Source organism: Phoenix dactylifera, unplaced genomic scaffold (assembly GCF_009389715.1).
Source record: "Phoenix dactylifera cultivar Barhee BC4 unplaced genomic scaffold, palm_55x_up_171113_PBpolish2nd_filt_p 001725F, whole genome shotgun sequence".
Taxonomy (NCBI): Eukaryota; Viridiplantae; Streptophyta; class Magnoliopsida; order Arecales; family Arecaceae; genus Phoenix; species Phoenix dactylifera.
This window is the reverse complement of record NW_024069024.1, coordinates 79,835-102,425: the sequence shown is the minus strand read 5'-3', so window position 1 is coordinate 102,425 and position 22,591 is coordinate 79,835. Positions and strand designations below refer to the sequence as shown.

The 22,591-nt window shown below is 40.8% G+C and overlaps 1 pseudogene; it reads left to right on the top strand.

Annotated features, from left to right (window-relative positions):
* Nucleotides 1-9,222: 9,222 nt before the first annotated feature.
* Nucleotides 9,223-22,591, top strand: LOC113463444 (annotated as a pseudogene).

The window sequence follows — 22,591 nt, the reverse complement described above, 5'->3', positions numbered from 1 at the left end:
GGGTTCGACCCATCCGGTATGGTGCACATCGACTATAAAGTCTGCGAGTGCTTGTCTTTGATCGCCGGTCTGGCGCCGGTACCAATGTCGAATTCCCCGAGCTCAATGGCCCATTTGGTATCCGACCCGCACGATCTGATCTCTGCAGGATCTGCTGACCGGCTGGTCGGTCAGACACAGCCACTGTATGATCTGAAAGTAGGTCGGAGCCTCCGAGCCGAGATGACCAAAGCATAGGCAGTCTTCTCAAGCTTGGAGTATCGGGTCTCGGCGTTCCCTCAAGACCCGCTGGTGTAGTATACTGGCTTTTGGAGTTTGCCCTCCTCTCGGACCAGGACCGAGCTTACTGCTACAGGGGAGACAGCTAGATACAAGTAGAGGAGCTCACCCTTGAGGTTTTATGAGCAGGGGAGGGAAGCCAGGAGATGCTTAGTTCTTCAAAAGATTGCTGGCACTCGTCGACCACAAAAAGTTCTTCGGCGTTTCTTGAGGGCTGCAAGAATGGAAGGCAGCGCTCGGCCGAGCGGGAGATGAATCTCCCGAGGGCTGCGACTCGGTCTGTGAGCCGTTGTACCTCTTGACCGTCCTGAGCGTCATCTCTTGGAGGGCTCGGATCTTCTCTGGATTGCCTCAATTCCTCGTTGTGTAATGATGAAGCCGAGGAATGTTGCCGGAGGTGACCCGATGCACATTTAGCTGGATTGAGCTTCATCTGTACTTTCGGAGGTGGAGAATGCTTCATTGAGGTCGGCTATGTGGTCTTGCCCACCTTGCTCTTCACCAGCATGTCATCCACGTAGACCTCCATGCTTCGCCTATTTGTCTTTGAAGATTCGGCTGACCAGCCTTTGATAAGTTCCCCGGCATTTTTCAAGTCGAATGGCATTACCTGTAGCAGTAGGTTCCCCCGTCGGTGATGAAGGCTGTCTTTTCTCATCTCTTGGCGCCATGCGGATCTGGTTGTATCCGGAAAAGGCGTCCATGAATGCCAGCAGCTCGTGACCCGAGGTGGAGTCCACGAGTGGTCGATGCTGGGAAGTGGAAAGCTGTCCTTCGGGCAGGCTTTATTCAGGTTGGTTTAGTCCACGACATACGCCACTTCCCGCTGGCTTTTTGTGACGAGGACCACATTGCGAGCCATTCCGGGTAGGATATCTCCCGGATGAAGCCGGCTTCAAGGAGCTTGCCGACTCCTCGGCGCCTGCTCGTTGTCGTTCAGGGCGGCGCCTCGCTTCTTTTGCCGCACGGGCTTGCAGGTCGGCTTCACCTTGAAGCCGGTGGACCATGACCTCCGGATCTATCCCCGGCATGTCGCAGGCGACCATGCGAAGACATCCATATTGTCCCGTAGGAAGTTGACGAGGCGACTCCTCTCGTGTTTTGCCAAGGCCAGAGCCCGACCTGCAACGGTTAGCTCGGAAAAGTTCTCTCGTAAGGGAACTTGAATTAACAACTCACTAGGCTCTACCCGCTTTTTCTGGGGTTGATCCGTGCCTCCATAACTTCAGTTGGGCTGGTCAGTTGTTGGGGCAGGCACCTCGGCTGGTCGTCTTGCCCGTGGTCGCTAGGTAGCATCGCCTTGCACCATTTGGTCCCCTCGAACTTCACCGACTCCCTGGCTGGTGGGGAATCGCATCAGCAGGTGGAGTCGAGACACTGCTCGGAGGGCTTGAGTCTTGGCCTTCCGAGGATGGCATTGTAAACCGAGGGCAGGCGTATTACAAGGAAGCTCATACCCACGGTACTTTCACAAGGGCGAGCCCGGCTGTGACCAGAAGGTCGATCTCGCCCTCTACTGGGACTGAATCCCCAGTTGAATCCAACTAACGGAGCATTCATCCTCCGTAGTTGCTCTTTTGTCATCCCCATTTTACAATAAGCACCAAAATACAAAACATTCGCCGAGCTTCCATTATCAACCAGGATGCGTTTACATCAAATTTATTTATGATCATGGAGATGACCACGGCATCATCATGGGGAGTTTCGACTCCTCTAGATCATCATCTGAGAAGGAGACGGCTTCAGAGGTGCGCGGGCGCTTCGAGGAGGCTTCTCCCCTGAGGCTTCCCCAGCCGAGGTCCCGCTCGGATAGTGTTGATGACGCCGGCGATGGGCCTGTTGGCATTTGAACCTTCAGGCTGTGCTGCTCCTCGGCTGGCTTCTTCCCTTCACGCCGGCCTTGCACAAACCGATCGAGCACCCCTCGGCGGATGAGTGCTTCGATCTCATTTCGGAGCTGGTAAACTCTCGGTATCATGGCCGTGATCCCGGTGGAAACGGCAATACTTCCGGAGATCACGCCGATTCTGGTGTCTGGCTTCGGAGGTGGGAGCCGGATGCAATCCCGACTCTCAATCTCCATGAGGATTTCAGCCCGAGGAGCGTTAAGGGGAGTGTATCTTTCATACCTCCCTTCGGGCGTGCGGGCCCGCTGTGGGAACCTCTGCTGTAGTGTCCCCTCAACCGGGTGGACTCTTCGGCGGGGCAGATTCTTAGCTCGCGCGAAGATGAGCTTCTGGGCTGGCCGCGCTCCTCGCGGCTCTCTCTTGGGGTTCTGCTCGGCCCCGCCCCGCCTAACGGCCACGGCTTCCTCAGCCTTGGCGTACTTCCGCGCCCGGGCGAACATCTCGGTGAGGTCCGCAGGGAAATTCTTCTCAATCGAGAAGAGGAATCTGTAAGACCGGGCTCCAGTCTTCAACGCCGACATGGCGATTGACTGGTCAAGCTCCGGACCTCCCATGTTGCGGCGGTGAACCGATCCAAATACTCTTTGAAGGACTCTCCCTCCTTCTGCTTAATGTCCAGGAGGGAGTCGGACGTCCGTCGCTGGGGCTGGCTGGCGGCGAAGTTGCCAGCAAATTGTCTGCCGAGCTGCTCAAAGGATGAGACAGTACTCGGCTTCAGCCCGGCAAACCACAGCCGGGCTGGTCCTCGGAGTGTCGCGGGAAAAGCTTTGCACATCATGGCCTCCGAGGCTCCTTGTAGGGCCATTAAGACCCGGTAACTCTCCAGGTGGTCAAGGGGATCAGCCTTGCCGTTGTAAGGCTCCACCTGGGGCATCTTGAACCGTAGTGGAACCGGTTCATCTTCAATCTCCGGGGAGAAGGGCGACTTCGTATTGAACTCGAAGTCGCCGTCATGTCCTGATTTTCTCCCGTGGAGTGCTGGATTTGGCGCTCCAGCTTCTCGACCTTCTTGTCGAGTTTGCCATTCTGGAGGATCGCTGCAGCGGTTCGTTCGAGCGCAGGTTGCCCTGGAACCGACTCAGCTTCTGAAGGCTGTGGCCAGCCTCCGTGGCCCCTGGCTGGGTGCTCTCTCCAGAGGGAGGCCTGGACTTGGGAGTCCTGACCTCGAAGGGGAAGTCCGCTTGTAGGGGGCTCCGGTTGAACTGGAGCCGGAGGAGGCGGTGCCGTTGGGTGCCCTGGGCTGCAGGCTTTGGACAGCGGTAGCCAGGGCTGCACCTGTTGCACCAGGGCATCAAACTGCTCCGCCCGAACTTGATGAACTGACTCAGCCGGAGGTGGTGAGTTTCGGACGGAATGCTCAGGACTGGGTGGAGGACGTCGAGAGGCATTGGAAGCTCCTTTGCTTCTTAGCTTCATGGCAGCGAACTCGGGCCCTTCCTCTAGCGCCAACTGTTGCTGGAAATTGGACCCGGGGGCCGCCGCGAAGCCGGGGAAGGTGGAGCTCCGCTGCGGGAGGTCGGACGGCGGTGCGCCGGCCGGCCGCGTCCTCCGAAGGCTGTGGAGAGTGGGGTGAGCGACGAAGAGGGCGTCCTGTCCTGTCCTGTCCTGCAGAAAGAAGCCGGTGGCCGGGCTCCCCGACCCCGGCCCTCCGATGCTTAAGTCAGAGGGGCCAATATATGGAGAGAGCAAGGAAGAGAGTATATGGAGAAAACAGCAAGAATATTTGGATAAGATAAAGATGAAGAGGATGATGTCCTCAGTTGTGTCTGTGTTGTTTTCTCTTATCCCGGTCCCGTCCCTCTCCCTTTTTCCCCAGGTTTTCTTTTATAGAAGGATTTTTGTTACCTGGGAGGTGACAGGAGGTTTGTCCTGTTTTGTAATAATTGGGCACGATTTGGCCCATTAATGGCGTAGTGGAGATAAGGCCGACTCGGACCGGAGTCAGGGAGTTGTCACGGTCGATCGGAGCTGTTGGAGTGGTTGAACCGCCGGCCGTGGTGGGCCTGGGATCCGTGGATGGTAAGTGCATTTATTACCGAGTGAACCGGCGGTCAGGGAGAGCCATACGCTCTGATGGTTCAGTGATCCGGAGATCGTCTTGGGCCGTGTTCATTAAATGACTGAGTGCATCGGAGACTTGAGGGGGTCTCATGCATTAATGGCAGGTTGTGCCGAATACCTGCGGAGATCTTATGCCTTTGATGGCTTTGGAGATAGTGGCAGGTCGTAGTGGAGTCGCGTGTATAGCCGCCAGACCTTTCGAGAAGGTTAGGCAAGGCATCGGCTCGGCAGGGGTGCCGAGCCGAGCTGGTCGCCTAGAGGGGCGCCCTGTGGCGGGGTTGCTTCTAGTACTTCTGCTCGGGGCCCTTTGGGCGAGCGTCTTGTGCTCTTCGGTTGGTTTCCTGGTCGGCGCTTTCTGGTCGACTCTTTCTAGCCGACTCTTTCTGGTCATTTTGGTTGGGCGCCTCTTCTTGGCGCTCTCTCTGGTCGGCGCTCTCTAGCCGAGCACCCTGCTGGTCGGCACTCTTCGGTCGAGCGCCTTTCCGGTCGCACTCTTTGGCCGAGCATCTTCCTGGTCGGCGCTCTTTGGCCGAGCGCCTTTCCGGTCGGCGCTCTTTGCCGAGCGCCTCCGTGGTGGTATGACTTGGGGTTTTTCCCCCAACACCCAACTCTATCGTTCTTCTTTTTATGACCTTTTGTAATTCTTTTGGTTTTCAATTGAGAAAGTTGCATGTTTTTTCTCCTTTTTTAAGTTTCTGTTTTGGAAGTATGTTGTTTTTCTGAAAAGTTGAATAAATATGCGGCTCGTTGGGATTTTTGAATCTATGTTTGATGAGAATTGAGGGTTCGATTATCTATTATTGGTTTAAATCCTGAAAAAATGGACACTGAGGGTGAAACATGAGTTCTGTTTGATGTGTTGTTTCTTGGATAAAGGAAGTTGCTTGTTTTAATGGTTTTCTTAATTTTTGGTTGGGGTTTTCAAGTATGGTGGTGTTTAAGAATCAGCAAGGTGCTTTCTGGACAGAATTGAAGATTGTGATGGGCATTAAACATTAGCATTGTGATGAAAAAGACTGTCTTTGCCTTGACACTATCCATCCAAGCCATGTCATCAAGACCCTAGGAAAGAATGAAAATCTTGTTCAATCTGCATTCTCTCTTACACCTCCCCTTGAAGCTCTTGGATTTTCTCTTGACTATGTGTGTGCAAAGTCCAAGCACCAGCTCAGCTTGTCACTTGCACTAAATTAGTCACCATACCCACTGCATTGATCTTGAAATTTGTTAAGAATTATTCAATATATCATGGACCTAATTTTTATTTTGTCCAAGTTGAAATTGTGGGTGACCCCCTAAGTAGAATTGGGCACTGGGCCGGGCCGCCCACGGCCCGGCACGAAGCGGGCCGTGCCGGGCACGGCCCGATAGCTACAGTGCCTGGCCGTGCCTGGCACGGCCCATTTAAGGGGGCCGTGCTGGGTCACAGGTTACTGGCCCGCGGGCCGAGCCCGGCACGGCCCGCTTCGGGCCTGGCCCGGCACGGCCCGCTCTAGGCCCGCGGGCCAAGCACGGCACGGCCCGCGGGCCAGCCCGGCACGGCCCATAAGGGCCTGGGCCGGGCTGGCCCGCGGGCCTGGCACGGTCCGGGCCTGGGCCCGGCCCGGCCCGATAAAAATTAATGCTTCATAAATTTTTTTAATAAATTAATAAATATTGAAAACTAAGGATTTATGAATATAAAGCCACCTTAATGGTGGGGGGTTTGGCATAGACCCCTACCAGTTATTAATTTAAATCAAAATGGTACATGAAGGGAGGTTTGGACCTTGGTCTGACCTCCAGAATACAATAAGAAAGGGCCGAGGTTTGGACCTTGGTCTGACCTCCAGAATACAATAAAAATGTACAATTATAAAAAATTAAGAAATCTTACTAATCATCAGTGATTCAGTGAATCAGTATTCACTCTTCAGTCTTCAGTAGTGTTCGTATCATCATCATCAGAGGATGTTGTATTATGTCCACCTTTATCTTGAAGTCTTGCCTCAGCATCCAACCAATCTTTGAAGCAGAGAAGCATCTCCACCGTTTCGCCCGTCATCCTACTTCTCTTTTCGTCAAGAACACGCCGACCTGCACTAAAAGCGGATTCCGATGCTACCGTGGACATCGGCACAGCTAAAATATCGCGTGCAATTGCAGACATAACAGGATATTGATTTCTAACACTCTTCCACCAAGATAATACATCTAGATTCTCTATTTGATTTTCATCATATGCAGACTGAAGATCATTTCGTAAATAAAATTCTAGTTCACTACTTAAAGATGAAGAAGATGAAGATAAACTTGAAGCATGTGTGTGTCTTCTCTGTGCAATGAATGAAAAAATAGATGACGAACGAGAACTACTAGAAGAAGGAATAGAGGTTTGTATTTGTGTTCTAGATCCACGAATTTTTCATCATATATAGCATAAATATCATAAAGAAGTTGTTTTACCTCATTTTTAGCAGGTTCAGGATCTTTAATCATATTTTCACAGTATGCATCAAGTAAAATTAGCACGCCATTTAATTTAACTCTAGGATCAAATACAGCAGCTAAGTTATGCATTAGGACATATCTTGTCCCAATACTCATTCCATTTAGATTCTATTAGGTCAATAATAGGCATTAAAACATCATCATATCTATGTTCTGAAAATTTTTGACTAATTATATATGCTTGTTGTAAAAATGAACATGAAGTTGGATAATAAATACCAGAAAGAACATTGGTAGCATTATAAAAACTAAGCAAAAAATCTTCCAAAATTTTTCCTTTATTCCAATCAGTTTCAGTCAATGTAAAGCCTAATCCACGATCATTAATATATGCACTTAATAAGTTTCTATATGGGTATGCATCATGTATCATGCTATATTTGAGTTCCAACGAGTAATTACATCAAGTTTAAATTTTTTAAAACGTTTACCATGATTTATACATAGTTCCTTAAATTCTTGAAGTCTTGATCTTGAAGCATGAATAAAAGAAACTGCATTTCTAATTTACCAATCACATCTTGAATCATACCCATGCCAGCTTGAACAGAAAGATTTAAGATATGACATGCACATCTAATATGCAATAAATTTCCATCTAACATGGGATGCAATGAGTCTTTTAATAATGCAACAGCAGAATTATTATTAGATGCATTATCAAAAGTAATAGACATAATTTTATCATTAATATTATATGAACATGCAGTTTGATAAATGATATTTGAAATTTGTTGCCCAGAATGTGGAAAATGAAAAGCACGAAAAGCAAGAATACGTTTATTTAATTGCCAATCATTATCAATATAATGAGCAGTAATGGCAATAAAACAATTACTACCTACAGATGCTGACCAAATATCAGAAGTTAATGAAATTTTTACATTTAAAGTAGAAAGTGTTTCAATTAAACTTTGTTTCATTGCTAAAAAATTAGTCATAGCTACTCTTCTAAATGTACGCCTACTAGTTCTTTTGTAAGCAGGTTGTAGGTTTAATTGAACATATTCTTCAAAATTAAAAGATTCACATAAACTAAAAGGTAATTCATCCTTAACTATCCATTTTTACAAGTGCTTTTCTTTGATTTTCATGATTATATGCAAAATTACCTATAAGTAATCCCCCTTGTATATTAAGGGTACTTTGAGTTTGAACATGAGAATCATGCATCCTATGACTCTCTTGATGTCTTTTTAAATGCCCTGTTCCCCCACTACTACTACAACTATAAAGTTTGGCACATTTTTTACATTTAGCTTTACAGACTCCATCAACCAAAACTCTATCAATTCATTCCATACAGCACTAGTCCTCTTACGAGAAGAGGTTTGATCTTCACTCGGTTCACTAGTTCTAGAGGAACTAGGAACATGGGGTTGGGGATTAGTTTCTTCTCCCTCAGAAACAGGAGGAATGCCAAACTGACTTTCCTCAAAAGATGACATATCTAAATTGATGAATTCAAAAAATAAAAACTAACCACAAGGAGGATTGGAGGAATTGAGTAGAGGGTCGGAGGGCAGAGGCAGAGCCGCAGAGCCGAGATTCTGAGCTTCCTCTTGTGCTCTCAACAGGAGTGACCTTCTCTTCTCAACAGGAACCTCCTCTTGTGTAGCACTTGAACACTTGCTAAATGCAAACTAAAAATTAAATTGCTAGAAGAGCACTTTAGAAGAGAGAAATAATAGTAGTAGAGAAGGAGAGAATAGTTGGTTTGGTGTGGTGAGAATGAGGGAGGAAAGGGCTATTTATAGAAGCCCAAAATTTTTTTTTCCCAAATACCCCTCAATTCAGCCGTTATTGGACTGTTGGGAGGGGTAAAAAGGTCATTTTCCCCAAAATAGCCGTTGGAAACGGCTATTTTCCTCCCCCCTCTCCAGACGGGCCGTGCCTGGCACGGCCTGTTTGCGCCCGTTACGGGCCGTGCCTGGCACGGCCCGTAGCGTGCCGTGCCCGGCCCGGCCCGCCAATAGACGGGCCTGGGGCCGGGCCGGGCTTCCTTTTGCGCCCGGAGACGGGCCGTGCCGGCACGGCCCGCTTCATAAGCGGGCCGGGCCAGGCACGGCCCGTTTAGACCTTGGGCCCGGTGGGCCTGGGCCGGGCCGGCCCGGCCGGCCCAGGCCCACCGGGCCTGATGCCCAACTCTACCCCTAAGTTAAGGAAAATAAGGGCCCTTAATCAACGACTCTAGTTATCAAAAAACAGAGATGGGTGTTTGGTGGAGTCCGAATCAAAAATATATAAAGAAAAAAGGTGGTTTGCGAGACTTCTATGGAGGCATAACCCAGTGGCCACATCTTGTCACTGAATTCCCCTTATTTATTATCCATGTTCCATTCCTTTCATGACCCCAACCCAAGTAGTCTAGATTATCTCAGATAATTGGAAAAAATTTCCAGTATTAAATATCATTAATCTTTTGCATTTTTTGTTTGCAGAATGAGGAAGCCTGTTGAGCCTGTTGAAAATATTCTGGTAGAAGGTGACAGGAGTGTGGAAATACGGAGTTGGGCGCAATCGATATTTGCAAAACAAGAAAGTGCAATATATTCAGTCAAAAGAAAAACAATCTTTGCGAGCTCGATACATATATGGTTTTATATTTTTTCTAACAAATTTATTGGCCTGGTTTGTTCGTGACTACGGGCACAAACTTCTCCATATTCTTCATTGTGTGTCGCTATATTCTCCAGTCCATCATGTATGCCTCTTCATATTGAGAATTTGACAACTATATTAAATAAGTTCATGCTTTAGTTAATAATTTCGATAAGAACTTCATAACTAAAATGAATATTACTCTAAGCTGTGATCTTTATACTCAGATCTGCTACTTATTGACTAATAGTTCCAAACTTTGTGTATGGAATGGATAAATCCTTTGCAATTCTTTCTTATTCATAACCAAATTATAATGTACTCAAAACTTCCTCGATACTAAAATTTTCTTCTCTTGAACCATCTTTAATTATCACAACAGTACTAGTTCAATGAATAAATAATTTTGTTTTGAAAGGAAAATGAATAATGCATGTTTTTACAGATATATCATGGGTATATTAAATACCTTTCTAAGTTTCCTTTGAGAAAAGAGTATCTTTGTAATTGTAATCTGCTATAATCCATTTCCTTATTTTACTAAGAAATAGTTAGCTCAATTAATCTTGGAAGAATAACATTTTTAATTTTTAGGTTGCTTATCTCACATTGGGAAGCAACCCGATATATTTACACTGGTATATTAAATACCTTTCTTTTGTTTTGGGAAAAGAGTATCTTTGTAGTTGTAATCTGCTATAATCCATTTCCTTATTTTATTAAAAACAGTTAGTTCAATCAATCTGGGAAGAGTGGCACTTTTAATTTTTAGGCTGCCTATCTCACATTGGGCACTAATCCAATATATTTACAGTAACAAACTTCTTCACTTCCTAATTACATGGTGGATCATAAATAGAAACTTTAAGCAGGAGATGTGCCATACGATTTACAAGCTTATTATCATGTAAATCATGTTGTTACATTTTAATTATCTTTCCAGATATTACAGTATGTGGAATTGATGGTGATGAATGTTTTCATGCTGCAGGCGTGCTTTGTATAAGCTTAGGGTGCTTCATATCCTTCAATAAAGACAATTCAGTGAGCCTCCAGTTTTTTTCTAGGTAAAGTCTTGTATATAGCTATTCATTATCATTATTATCATAATATGACATACTAATTGTTTCAAATAAAGTCCTTCATGGCTGTAATTCCACACTTACATTTTGTGGAAGAAATGGTTCAGTGGGAATAAACTTCTGAAAAGTTAATCTATTAGGAGCCTTGACAAATATTTTCAGATATTTTTCTCATTTATGTTTGTCACTACACTTAGAGCTGAGAAGCTGCAAGAAGCTCGCAACTCATGGCATTCTAGATGTTGGGCTTTAAAGGTTGCTATATATCTATTGTCAGTGATGGCTCCATTCATCATCCCTTCACGTTTCATCCAATTATATGGTATGCTAAAAGTCATCGAGTGTGACATTTATGTTACTGAATGTAATTGTATCATTTAATTTAACTGAAACAGTTTATGTAGTTTCTCTAGAACATGGAGGTTTCTTTCCTGTTCTTATTTAATCTACAAAACTGTATTATCGTTATGCCAATTTCTTCCATGACAAAGCAGTGCATCTTTCCTCTCTCTTTTTTGCATCACAGATCATAATGTCAGAATGATGCTATGTTGTTGGATTTTATGCAGAGCTGCTAATATATAAACCTTCAACAAAGATTTCAAATGCTGAACCCACATAAGATACATCTGTCCAGCATGCATAATTTTGCAGGCCCACAGATACATGCTAAACAGTATCGTTAGCTTAGAAAAGGATCATCTGTAGGTAGGTTGTCACGATATTTGATCTCCTATAGGTTTTGCAATGCTTACAGCTATGTATACATTTTTGTCTTAACAAGATGCTGAATGATATTATTTTTCTCTTATTTAGCTTGGGATTCAACTTATGATGCTTTAAAGGATAGCTGGTACATGTGTTGCTAAATATAGGGTTCATTATGGACTAAAGTACCATACCATGTTGGTCCCTTCTGTGGTGATTGTACTACCTGCACCATACACCCATTGGTACCATTCCATAATGTAGGGATGGAACCATGATGTCTCTTTTTTTGTGGTGGTTGCCTTTGTGAGGGAGAGGGGGGAGGCGGGAGGAGGCTTGAGGGGCATTTAATTTTGTTAACCAATCCATAGTTTAGTTGGTAAGGCCCTACCTCTCTATGAGTTTGCAATGCACAAATTGAGTTAAATGGTGCAATCCAGCTTCAGCTGGTGTGCCTAGACATGTTCCATGTATATGGCTTGGAATGTGACCTGGTAATGGGATTTAAAAGGAAAAAACCAGTCTCCTCATCTGAACTATATATTCAATAACAGAGCATAAACAATATATTCAACTATTGGCTCTTGATGATTAAAACTCTATAGGGAAATAGATAAACAATTATAAAACTTGTAAACATGAATTAAAATACTGAAAGTTTTGAACTTGGAGATTAATATAGCATAAACTATCACAAGGCTGAGGAATGTGCATAAATATCTCACAAAATTTTATAGATAATACTATAACTTGAATATGATTCTGAACTTAATATGTATATTAGGAAAAAACTGATATTAAAGGGACAATGAGAATAAATTCAAATTGAGTGAACATTTGATAATGAATGTTTAACCAAAAAGGAATCGAAGCAAACAGCTAAATGTTAAAAAATTTTGTAGCACAAAAAGAAGAGGCAAGTGGCAGGCCTGAGGCTGGGACTTGCCATCAAAAGGCATCTCAGGTTATTGGTCCCTTTGGCTGACAGGTGATTGGCATGAAACTTTCATCCTTCTTAATGCAAGGCAGTTTATTGGCTGACAATTTCTGGACATCAGATCACAGGTTGGCTGATTAGTGCATCCTGAAGCTTAATCCATAGGATGGTGCTAGGTGGGAGCTCATTGAGGGTTTTGGGTAGCCGAAGATGCATGATACTTTCTAGTTGGCACTAGGGATAGGGAGGTCAGCAATGGCAGAATGCTGATGCTTGGAAATGGGTCAAATGGAGGATATAGGAGATGATTTGCATGCAATACTCAAGGATGGTATGTCGTACCGGTCCGAACTGGGCGGTACCGGTGTACCGTATCGTATCAGTTCGATACCGGTATCTAAGATAGATGGCGTATCGACACTCGGTACATCAGAAAAATTTCGTACCGTATCGACACTGTGCTAGTGTGGCACCGGTACGAGGTCCGATATCGAGACGGCGAACCTTCCTTAAGGCTTTGATATTATGAAATATAAAGAGTCTTGTTGGATTCTATGAGTTATTATATTATAGCAGACTCAAATCAATATACATATCATATGTGTTGCCACTTATGAACGAAGAAACCGCACCAAATTTATTGAACTCTAATATAAGACAATATATAGAACATGCATATTTCATATATTCACTATGATGGTTTTCTAGGAATCCTGAAGAAGTATTCATTGACTTTTGTGTTTATGCTAGTTAGTTTATAGCCATTATGTTCTCATGAATGAAAATTTACAGGATGTTTAATGAATATTTGACCTGTTTTGCTTTTAATTATATAGGATATTTCTTCTTCTCCAGCTCATAAGCATGATTCACTTCCTCTCATGGTACGATAGTAAATGAATGCCAGATTTGCAGTCAAAAAAATGGTAAAACATTATCTCCACAATCACAACAATGCATTTCACTTTCCTCCTCCCTCTTTATATTCTCAATTACCATGGTTTTGCATTTTTATGGACAATGAAAAATAAGTATTAACAATGAGTATTGCATTTTTGAGTATTTGCAATTGACAATAGTTGTCTTATATTTTGTTTTAGAACACCAAAAGAACTATTTCTCAAATGACATGATCATAAAACTTACATGTAAACCAGAAAATTTAATTTTACAAGGGACAGGTAAATATCTTCTAGTACATTTCAAATAGCAGAACTTTGTATAAGAAGAAATAAAGGAGGGATAACAACATCATACACCACTTCCTCCAAGGGACATGATTCATCATCTAACCAACTGATAAATAGCCTCCTATATGCTTGGCATTCTGGATCTAATAGTCATCAAGGGAATGACTATAGAAAGGTATTGAAATTATAAAAATTATTTTGGCCCTTACGACTCCCTTTAATAATGAACAATAGATGTGGATGACAATTATCAGTCGCAGCATCCAGCTGAATGGCTTTGGGACACGCTCTAACCCTAGAATAAGGATTTTCAACTTGGTCTCTTTCTACAAAAAGCCTTGAGGCCCTTGACCAGATTACATGTTCTTGCCCTAATCTGTCTCTTCATACCTGTATGGTCTTGGGACCAAACTAAGGCCCAAACTAAATTGCAAATCATAAACCGACCAAAGTTGGCATTAACTGCTGGCTTTCAAAATTTTTTGAATATATTGATGAGTATGGTCCTAGACAAGGATTTAAGTACCACATCATACCACCAAGGTACCGATTACAATCTCTATACCAGTGCCTTGCCAATACCTAAAATGACCTGATCTTTGCCATGCCAACACATGGAGGCATTATCATGAATTGGAACACTACCACACTGTAGCATACCAATCAATACCATATGAATACCCGGAATACAGATATCTATGCTGGTGCTCGTAACTACAAACCTTGGTCCTTTATTTAATGGTACACTAGAAGTTAAGTTTCAATTGGTAAGTTTTGCAGGTATCATGTCTATCTTAACTTATACTTTCTTGGTTACCAAGAAAATCATCCGAGCCCTCTCAGAATTATTACCTTTAAGAAGCCATATACTTGCTTCAACACATGAGGATCACACTTGCTTATTGCATTTGGATGTATCTTTTTCCAAACACAATATTCATGAACTTGCTTTTTGTAGCTCTTGGATATTCTGCTTTGTCCACTAAATAGATGAGACAATCCAATCTGGTCCATATATCAATAGATGTGGCTTTAGATACTTCCTTTAAGATAAAATGGGCAAATCTGATCTGTTTATTTAGTAGAGAAGCCTTTTGTCTACTAATATGGACAAAGTGTGTCGATCTAACCCGTTTATTTATTAGAAAGGCTTTTTTTTTTGCAGCCATTGGGTGGTCAGATTTGTCTATTAAATAGATGAAACAGACCAACCTGGTCCATTTATCTATTTGAAGGACTTGCAGCAGTTGGATGATCAAATCTGTCCATAAAAAGAGAGTAGCCGGATCTGGTCCATCTATCCATTACCGAAAGGAGGAAAAGGATAGATCACACCCGTCTGTTTACTGGAAACTACTATAAAGACTTACGACCATTAGATTTCTGGCTTGTTTATGATTTATGGTGATCAAATCACCCCAAACACATATGCTACTAAGACTTACAGTTGCATTTATGATATTTGCACACTACATGAGAGGGTCAGTTATTTGTGTTTAGGATTCTTGGATCTTCAATGAATTATGTCATTTACTTACAGCTCAAGTAGCCTTGCAAATTAAGTTCCATGATATTGCAGTGTTGGATCATCTTTCCAAAACTAGCACAATAACTTTGGAGATGCTTTTTTTTTTTTTTTGCTAAAGAAAAGGGGTAAGGAAGCGTGGAACATCAAATAATAGTATTATCTGCCTACTCAGCTCTACTGTGGGCGCATAGGTCTAGCACTGTGGTAACAAAGAAAATAAAACTGAGTGACTAATTGGCCCTCTAAATATAGTGAAGATTGCATAGTATAGCGATATAGTGAGCAGTCAAGGAGCATTATGACGCAATTGTACATGAAAGCATATCCATAAAACCAATTTTGAAATGAAATGCTATATTGTGTGTTTGATGCAAATGTTTTTTAGGCATGGATTCCAACATTAACATATATACCTGATTAAATGGATAAGACTGCATTGGATATTCTCTAATAAATAAAATTGAGGTAAATATAGCCTAGATATTTGTGGCAGAACATATGATAAATGATATTTTGTGAAATTCATGCTATTTAAATCCTAGGATTTTTTCCCCAAGAAATGGAAATTATTTTGTCCTTTCAGATATTCTTTTGCACTTAAAAATGAGATTATCTTATTTAAATTCTAGAGCTTGATGCAATATTAATCTTTTTATTATCTTCAGTGGTTTCTTTGGGTTGTTCTTGTCGACCATTTTCTACCTTGGTTCCTTTTGTGGGATTGTTCTTATGTACATTATGTATGCTCTGGACACATCTTGCACTATCAACATATTCTTCATCACATGGACTGCAATCTTGGTTAAAGTAATGGTGATTGTATCACTACATTCTAAGATATGCACCATGGAAAATTTTCAACAGCACTGTTTTCTATATTTCTGTAGACACGATGTTGTTATTTAATCCCTTACTTTCTTCAAGATAGGTATTTTATTTAAGAATGACTGCCATTCTTGAGCCAAATTTTGTATTAACTTGAATTTTATTTATTTAAAAATGGTGAATCTCAATCCAGATATGAAATTCTAGGCTTCAAACCTGGGTAAGAATTTCCTCTCACACTTAGTAGGGATATGATCTGGCACATGACATAAATCCTAGGCAACTATAGAATAGTAAATAAGCACTTACAGAACTTTTCAACACTAGTTACGTGCTTTTACAAGCATTCTCTTTATCACTTCATTTATATGAACTGTGAACTGCAGCAGGAATTTCTTTTACTGTTAACACCCAAAGATCAAATATGCTTACGATTCACTCATTAGCTAAATAAGATTTCTAAGATATGTAATGATTCTTATATCTCCTAAGCCATATCACTGGACTTCAATATAGGAAGGGTGTTGAGAGTGGAAACCATCATAACCTTAATTAAAGGGTGGTTATGATGTCAAAGCTAGTTTTGTTGTTTCTATAGCAACAAACTACTGACTGACTCTTATGCCTTCTAGTGCAACATTAGCATTCAGTAGTGAGGGGCATAAGGGTGAATCTGTAGTTTATTTCTCCAAAACTAACAGAACTAGCTGAAGCATATACTGCCTTAACTAAGTAGTGGTTATGATGCATACCCTAGTACACATGTCCGCACCATTCTATTGCTTTTGTAGAATAACGTAGTAACACTAAAGCAGTTATATGCTTATACATATGTTTGAATACATAAATTCACGTAGAAGAGCTACATAATAGTTGGTTAATCAGAATGGTAAAAAGTAATGATTCAAAAATTAATATGGGCCATCCTATTTGGAGATCATGAACTGCACCACGAAAGATGCCTAGAAACTAAAAACTATATGTTTTGGTGGCCACCTACCAATGCATCAAGTGGCTGCAGGAATGGATAATTTCAGTTGTGCCATTGTTCTAAAATACACAATGGGTCGTATAAATTGAAAATTCAAACTGTTGATCATGATCTATGCATATTGAAATGCATATAGATCTGAATATGTACATATGTATTTGCATGCATGCATCCCTTCTAGTAATCCAATCAATAGATTTTTTTTTTAAGTTGTAATCAAAGCAAACATAATAGAGCTTTCTTGATTTTTCAGTTGTAAATAAATATAATAGAGCTTTTTTTGGATTGCATGCATCGCCTATTGCAATAAAATCCTCATGTACAAATTGAGCCTAATTTACTCAATATATTCTAGTGAAAATTAAGAAATATCTCACCAAGATACAAGCACGGTACAGGGATACCCTTATTTTGTGTCCAGTGCTAGGTTCTAGTCAGTGTAATCTTGTGAGCATCTAACATACATTGGCATACATTGTTTACCATGGGCTGTAGCATGTGTCTAAGCATGAAATTGACACATAATGACATGGCACAGAATGTCTATTTTCACAAAATAAGGTTCAAGAGCCTCTATTTCGATCTCTGTTTTCCATTATCTTGTGGGTCTTCTATCTCAAGATGAGTGTTAGAGAACCAAAGGGTGTGAAGACACCCCTTATGGAATCTGAACTGGGTATGTTAACATGAAAGCAAACATGGCTTCATCTGCATGATGGAAACGGTCTTTTGTGGTACACTATTTTTAGGACACCTAAAGAGTGTAAGCAGCTGGTTCAGTTCAAACCCCGTGCTTTACTTGTTCATCAGGATGGCTAGTCCAAGGGTGGGCAGCCACCTTTTGGGCTTCAGCCCACGAAAACAGAAGTTTTGAAGCTTTATAAGATTTAAGGATTAGCTATAAAGCATAAGCACAAATATAAAAACAAACCACTGAATAAATCATGGAAAAAATTGAGAAAATCACCAAAATTTTTCAGGAAAGCCCTTAGACCAATACAAATCCTGATCTGAAAAGAAAACCTCCCAAGCAAAACTTATTTATTTTCCACAATTACTTTTTATTTAGTTTTCCTGGTATTTTTAGGATTACATCTTTCTCTTGTTAGTCGAATTGTAGTAGCCTGAAAATATATAAACCCTAGGGGCTCTGAATTCAAGCAATCAGATCAATTGATGCAAACCTTTTGGAGGTCTCTATCCCCTTGACGTGATTTAATATCCTTGCTTTTTCCCAATTTTCTTCTTTTTATTCTTTTTCTTCTGAAAATATCATAGTGGATGGGGTTCGAAGCACAACAGAATTTTGTCTTTTATTCCCAAACTAGATGGATTTGGAAATTGTATTGACATTATAAATAGGCTATGATACTGCTGGTTATGGTTATGGTTGTAGTCATGTTTTAAGCAAAGAATGTATCTAGTTGAAACTTATAATTATATGGTTGATACGAAGTTAAAAATACGTATGCAATGTTCCAAAAGAACGTCTCAGTACCCCTTTTGTATGTAACAGGTTAATCGGGGCCTTTTATCTTCTGGAATCATGGGTTCATACATTGTTTTCCTTTGCTGGTCTGCAATTCAAAGGTATGCTTTCATTTTATAGACTTGGTTCACGCCCTTAATTTTGCAGTGTCTTTTAACTTACTATACTATTTACCTGTCATTTTATCTCCTAAAGTGTCATGTTAATGCTTCAGAAGACTGTATGGTCATGTTAGTACTTCAGAAGACTAGAGTTCATAGAGGATGCTTCTTAACTGTAAAAGATTATCCAAGTAATATACCATGATAAAAGTATAGCAGATCGGGCCTTCGCTGAAAGATATGCAACATGCCATGATCTGCTATGAAAACCCTTTACTGATATAGGACATTTTAGTTGCTTTAAGATGGCAAATTGTCATGTTCTAGAGATAAATCGAGGGCTTTAACTATTCAAGATAATCTTGACATTTATTGTCATTAATAATACAGTATTGATATGTGATGCTAATACCAGATCTTAAACTATGTGGTAACACCTTTCCTATATATATTTATATATAATATATTCATCCGTGTCCTAGTAAGACAGTAGCAATTTATTTTGTATAATGCACTAAAGTACTTGACAACATGACTTGCACCATTACAGTGAACCTCACACAGAAATGCAACACAAAAAAGATGATGGCTGAGGATGGCGACTGGACTACCATATTGGTAAGAAGGATAGATACTTATCTTTGCTTTTGTTTGATTGTATAATGGGGCCGTTGATGGCCATGGTATGTCACAGTTATTGGATATTTACTCTTTAGAGATCTTGTAAGACCTCCGTTATTGCTTGCTCCCACTGCATTGTGCCTTGGTCTACTTCTGTGCTGCTTGTGATCAACTCATCACGTAACTCCTAAGTAACATCATTTACTTTAGTCCCTCTCCTTCATGCCGACGCTCTCCATTCACTCACTAGCATCATTTTTCCTTCCTGATACATAGTCTCCATCAGTGAATCCTCCTGTTTATGATCCCTGCTCCATTAAAACATGCTTCCATATATCAGCATCCCATTATTAGTATCCTTCATCAGATAACCTTAATCACATCTTCCTTGCCCCTGTAACTGATTCCGTGCATGTTGAACAGGTTAATTCCTGGAAATTTTTAAACGTTGCTAGTTTCTGACGCATCAGTATCCTCCCAAGATGATAAGTCTTATTACTGTGACTCGATCTTCATTTCTCTGATATACTACTACCTTAGAACAATTCCTAGCATCAGCCACTTATAATTTATCAACCCATTTAAAACAGAAGTTGATATCCAATGAAACCTTAAAACAGTAGTTGCAGCGTCAATGTTCAATTAGTGACGAGGACGGATCTGAAGTTTTCTTTACAACTGCTATTTTTGATTTTCAAGAATGTGAGAAAAGAAGGAACTGTTATCTTTTTATCTAAGATTAAGCATCAAATTTGAAATCATTTAGTAAACAAACAAAAGTTACGAGCTCTAGCTAGACTTTGAACTACTTCTGTAGAAATCACTACTCCAAAAGCATCATTACGGGAATTTGATCCTATGATGAAAAAAGATGGCTTTATATCTAATGAAGAAGGTCAATACTACTATAGAAGGAATCTGGCTTTCTAACTCCGACGGGCATTGCGACAAAATTTGAATGTAATATAAGGAATGAATGATTAAATATTCGAGAACATATTAAACAAGAGATTTGATGTATGTTTCATTGTACTGGCTGCGATATCAATTTGATCTGGGAAGGAAAAATGGAAAACCAATTTATGCTTCTATAGTTTATGTATATCAATATTTAAAGAAATTGTAAACTAAGGAACTTAGTGGGGTGCATCATTGCAGGATATTGAATATATTTATGATTCGTGCTCAATCAATCTTTCTTTTGAATTAATTCTAATATATGATTATCTGGACAAATTTCATCATTCGGGATGATAGATGTTGTAGTTAATTAAATGTTTTGTCTTTCAACTGTTGAAACTCACGCTGAGTGTAATACTTTTTCCATGATTCTTATCCTGTAGTGCTTTCTAATTGCTATCCGTGCAATTGTAATGGCAACATTTTCAACTGGGATTGATACAAAATCTTTTCAGGTGAGTATGACCATCCAATTTCCCGAGCAGTATTATGCTATTGCATATAATATCCAAGTGCAAGAAAATGTGAAGTAATTATCTTTAGTTTAATTAATTATTCGATGGATTTTTAACAATTCGCTATTCAGTTTCGTAAGGATGACATTCAATCAGAAGACGATGATCCATATGGTTATGGGATCCATATAGACGATGTATTTTGCAATGCTATTCATTAGCTGGGAATTGGATCAACCAACTAGAAAGTAAGATATCCTTTACCGAGATGTGCTTTCAATGTATCCTAATATGTTTGAAGATTGGCTTCGCTTCATTTGGATTTTTGGCATCATTGTCATTGTATCAGATGGAGCATCGATGTTGGTTGGGCAAGTACATGGGTAAAAATTATCAGAGCCGAGGACGACTCTTGTCCGATGGTGGGAAGGGTGTGAGGCCCAATAGTCCCACATCGGAAAGACTCGTTCTAGAGCCTGGGCATATGAGGCGGGTGCCTCCTAATCTTGCAGACGCGTTTTGGATGGAAATCAAAATCGGGAAGGGGTGAAGGACGCTTGCGTGAAGCCTCGGAACCGAACAATATCTGGCAGGGGAGCCCCGTATTCCCCCCTCATGTGGCCCCCACATGGGCACTGAGTGCCTCACGTGCTCTGCGCAGGCAGGGGCGTGACATTTGGTGTGAGGCCCAATAGTCCCACATCTGAAAGACTCGTTCTAGAGCCTGGGCATATGAGGCGAGTGTCTCCTAATCCTGCAGACGCGTTTTGGGTGGAAAACAAAACCGGAAAGGGGTGAAGGACGATTGCGTGCTCTGCGCAGGCGGGGGCGTAACATTTGGTATCAGAGCAATAGGTTTAATCAAGAGTAAAATAAAAAAAAATAAGTTTTAGTAAGGGAAATGGGTAGTTAAGTCTCGTTCAATTAAATTCGGCATATTCAAAAGAAAGAAAATTAGTTAATTGAATTATGCTAATATTTTGATAGGTGAAAATGAGGAATAGAGAGCTTGGTGTTATTCAGGGTTGGGGTAACTGAAAATGTTATGTAATAATTAAATTTTAGGAACTCTGTACTGTTCCAACTTCATGAATAATATTATGGCATTAGTAAATGAAACTATTTATTTTTATTATGAAATTTTAAGTGGCTTCGTATTATTGTGTGTATAAGATTGCAATAGCACAGCCGTGTCATAATCCGGATTTGGGGCGTGGCAAAAATTATAAACGAATGGTTTGCTGCCAGCATATATTGTAAGTGCTCATATATATTCCTTTGTTTTTCACTTGGATTGGATCTTATCTTGGTAAAAAAAAATTTTTTACTAATCACACCAGATAAAAACAGAGCTTGTCAAAACTCCTATAGGTTCGTCAGTGGGACTCCTACATGAAAATAATTAAGATAAAATAAACCTGTGAGAGATTTATGTACTCAGATTGCAGCTTGTCACCTTGTAAATGGTAATGAAATAAAGAAAGGTTATTGGTGATATTTTGCTAGCAGAATGTTTATTTTGTAAGGAAAACTCACCTCCCTTTTGTGATCCTTCAAAATGTAATTTCAAAACTAATCTGTGAAATGCTGCTCCAAAGCACATCCAAATTTCAGCATTTTCTTTAACTGTCAAACTTTGAATTCTTTTGTTTAAAAGAATAAGAACAGGATTAGTGTTTTGTGATCCTTTAATTTTTAGAAAGATAAAGAACATAGGTCCACCAACTATATATATATGTGTGTGTGTTGGCTACAAGCAGCATATAACTCATTATTTTCTCATACATCCTGAATTTTTTCAATCATATTTGAACTATCTTTAAACCACATTTTCTTACAATCCAAAAAAGAAAAAGAATTGTTATTTCTCAAATAAAAAAATATTTGATAAACCATAATTTTCGTGAAATTTTTAATCGAATCAAATTAAGTAAAACAGCATTGGCCTCATTGTTTTGGTACTATAAATTGATTTCATTCTATTTGAGTGTTTGATCAGACAAATTCAGTATTTGAAGTTCCATTTCATACTGATGTTGTTGTTCGGTAACTAAACTGACACTTCATATCTTTCACCATGTAGTGTGGAAACTGATCTCCCCTGTTGTAATGAGGGACAAAGCCATCAATCAGGAACAACATGTGCAGAATGTTCAAGTATCAGTATGATATCCAGATTAGTCCGGAACACGTTCTGTTCCAGTGGGACTTCGGTCTCAACTTAGCATTGTACATTCATAGCCATGAAATATTCCTTATTTCTTCTATATATAATTGCAATTTTTCAAGCCCCATATATTTGTTTCATATAATGAAGTCAATGTATATAATTCAATGGTAGAAAAACTTTTCCCCTGATGCTA